The sequence below is a fragment of the Bos indicus x Bos taurus genome, chromosome 8, assembly GCF_003369695.1.
Source record: "Bos indicus x Bos taurus breed Angus x Brahman F1 hybrid chromosome 8, Bos_hybrid_MaternalHap_v2.0, whole genome shotgun sequence".
In the NCBI taxonomy this organism is placed as follows: domain Eukaryota; kingdom Metazoa; phylum Chordata; class Mammalia; order Artiodactyla; family Bovidae; genus Bos; species Bos indicus x Bos taurus.
The window spans coordinates 102,963,464-102,967,239 of record NC_040083.1 but is presented as its reverse complement, the minus strand read 5'-3'; positions in this window follow the sequence as shown (position 1 = coordinate 102,967,239).

The window sequence follows — 3,776 nt, the reverse complement described above, 5'->3', positions numbered from 1 at the left end:
AGGGCTTGTGCTATGCATGACATATGCGTCTCATAAAATAATGAATGCCCGCGCCTCGCAGTCCAGAAGATATTGTACCAGAAGCATTGTGGTCTGCATATTAAAATGCATCTAAGCAAATCATTAAATAAAAACAGAGCCATTTCCAGAGGGAAATAATGCAACTCAACTCTTATTAACTGAGAACCTATTAGGTACAGAGATACTATAGAGAATAAAAGGTTAATAAGACACGAGTTTTGTCCTCAAGGTTCAGAGTCGGCAAAGGCTTATTAAGCTCCTACTCAGTGCCTGCTGCTTTTAGAGCTGTCTTCTCATTTATGAGATCGAGTGGTACAAGGACTTAGGCTTCTGGACTCAAATATAAGGATTCTAAGCTGTGCTCTATCTCTAAGTAGTCATGTCACCTTGGACATGTGACTTAACTTCTGTGTGCCTCAGTTTCCACAACTGTAAAATGGTGATAATAACTAACTCCTTAGTTTGTTGCTGCTGCTGCTGCTAAGTCGCTTCAGTCGTGTCCGACTCTGTGCGACCCCATAGACGGCAGCCCACCAGGCTCCCCCGTCCCTGGGATTCTCCAGGCAAGAACACTGGAGTGGGTTGCCATTTCCTTCTCCAATGCATGAAAGTGAAAAGTGAAAGTGAAGTCGCTCAGTCGTGTCCGACTCTTTGCGACCCCCTGGACTGTAGCCCGCCAGGCTCCTCCATCCATGGGATTTTCCAGGCACGAGTACTGCAATGGGGTGCCATTGCCTTCTCCTAGTTTGTTGCAAGGATGAATAATAAAATGATAAAACAGAGTCTAAGGGGTTAAAAGACTTGCTCAAGATCATGAGTCTAGTAAGTAGCAAAGCTGGGGGTCCCAGCCCCTTGGACTTCTCTATTGTGACATCCTGTCTTTTATCCCTGAAGTTCAACCTTGCTGTGAAAACACAGCAAGCTTCAGCTTTGGAACTTGGTGTAAGCTCTGATGTGATTTTCATAAATCTAAATAGTTATTGTATGATACAGGCTTCACCCCCTGTTCATCTTAATCCATGCGTCACCTGTAAGGATGGATGAGTAATTTGGAGGCTTGATTGATGTGGGTTTTGCCTTATGACTTTCCTCGAAGTTAATGGGAGCCATGCGGTCCCAGATCCATGAATCACCCCAGCTGGAAATGCTCCGTTTAGAAGGAAAGAAAGAACAAAAGATCAGCAGGATTCTGGGAAAACAGTCACACTCAGAGCTGTGAATTGGTGGCAATAAAACTCCACATTTGGAAGTGTGGGGGGGGTGCTCTGAGCACTGGAGTTGGAGTAAGACCGGGTCCGGTGTGCCCTCAGTCTCTCGCTGTGGGACTTGAATGCAAGTCCTTTCTCCTTAGTAGACCTCTGGTTCCTTAACTTCACGGCAGGACTGAGGAATTACATTGTTGATTACAGAGTGCCTACTCTGTGTTGGGTCTATTCTCAGCGCCTCACTACACAAACATGATCTCATTTAATCTTCACAAAGACATTATGAAGCAAAATTAGCCACATTTTGCAAACGAGGAAATTGAAGCACAGAGAGGTTAAGTAACGCAAGGCCACCCAGCTAGAAAGTAGCAGAGGCAGGATTTGAAGGTAGGCAGGCAGACTCTGATGCCCTGGCCCATGGCCTCTACCTGTACTGTCTTATGGGTCTTAAAGCGCTTTATGCACATGTTGAGGCCTCTTATTACCATTACCATATCACTCATTGTACTTTGATTCAGGTTCTCAATGAAAAAGGAGATCAAAAAAATGAAATTACTTTTTTTTGACAGTGAAAGACAGCTCGGAAGACAGATGTGACAGACACAGGCATCAGCACACTGCCCCAGAGTCATCCACCCAGGGAAAAACAAAGAGAAGAGACGCAACACAGGCAGGGCAAGGGCCCTGCAGACACACTTATAAAAACTAAGTAAGAGGCAAAGGTCGAAAGAGACGTCGACCAACTTCCATCTTGTGTTTCTCTGACTATACCCCCGTATGCAAAACAGAGTGGGGAAACTCCTGGGTGGGACAAGCAGATAAAGTCCCGCCATTTGAAATGTGAAATGTCAACAAAGACATTGCTTACAGCTTGTTACAAATATAGAACCTTAGGCTCCATTCCCCAAACCTGCAGAATTAGATTCTGTGTTTTCACGAGATGCCCAGGTGATTCGTTTGTACATTAGGAGAAACCATAGCTGGTTTCTGGAGCTGGAGAAACTGTACTCTAAAGCCACATGCCAACAACTTGGGGAATCATGCGGCCGAGCCAGAAGTTAGAAGTTATGACCCAGGAAGCAAGTGAGAGGTGCCTAGTTTATGGTTTTTCAAAGTCAGAGGATGTAAAATCATGAAAACTAAATCCCAGATAGCATGGGGGCATGTCGTAGATATATAAAGGGTGAGTCTTGGCATTTTTATCAGGCCATGAGAAATCCCAGTAGGATAGACTGGGGTCTCATCTAAACCCTGACACTGCTGCCCCGTGGGATTTTGGAAAAAATCAGATTAAGGACTGGGCAACTGCCCAGGGCAGGAATCCATGAGGGAAGTTAAAGGATCACTGGAATCAATTGGTGAAATGAAACATGGTTCCACCAAAGCAGACAGCGCCCTCCAGTGGAAAATAAAAATAAAATGTCCCTCCTAAGCACAGTCCTGTCTTCAGTGGACGGGTCACAGTGGCCTACAATTCTGTGAAAGTCTTTTCCACATAGTTGGGCTTTTTCAGGAAGCAAACAGTTCATTTAATTATCTAAATATAAAACCCTCTAATATACCTACCAAAAAGTTTTACAGTTTAGCAAATCGCAAAAGAAAACCTGAGGAGAGTAAAATAGCCACACAGAAGTGGAGAATATTTGGAATGTTTGGCTGGTATTTTTCAGAATGTTGACACCACTTACAAATAAGTAAGTTTCTTTTTCTTTACAATTTCTATTAATATAAAGCAAGTCTCTCTTCCCCTATTGAAATAGATGTTAGCCAAATATTTAAGGACATTTGTTTGAAGGGTTACCAACTATACCACAAGCCTGAACTCCATGTGGTCCTTAATCCTTTTCTGCCCTTAGGCGAATCTCTTCCCCACTCTATCTTTCCTTTCTCAGGGTAGTAGGAGACTTAAGGGAGAAAGTGGATTTCGAAAAAGTACCACAAAGTGCTTCAAACTATAAACGCAACAAAGGAACAACCAGAGCCTAAAAGGTCCCCAGGCAGCATTGCTGGTTCCTGCTCCTGGGGAATTGTCCTGGTCAAGAAACTTGGCTGAACATGAGACAAAGAAGCAACAAACTGGGCCAAAACCCCCAGGCCTTTACACTAAACCCTGCCATGAGTCTTTTAATAAATACTTTGTTAGGCGCTGCTGGAAATGTGGAGATACTTACTGTAATGTTTCCCTCAAAGACCTTACAAGCTGCTGAAGCTAGTGACCAAAAGTCTGAGGCTGGAACTAGACTTGGTTCCAAAATACTCTGCCGTCTGACAGATGGTGGGCCCTAGCAAGTTGTGGGATTTCTCACAGCACGGGCATCCTGGTCTGTAATTGTGGACAAAACAATTTTCTATTAGGAATTGTTACGACAGATGCTTTGTTCCTCCCACCGTGTTTCCACATGGACAGAATGCCAAGGGAGTAATATTTTTGCCACGCCCCATCCTCTCCAGGGGAGGAAGGAGTTAATGATTATGGAGTAACAGCCTTTGGGCTAGGTTCTCAGTGGGTGGAGCTAATTTATTAAAAAGCCTGCATGACAGAGGCCGTTT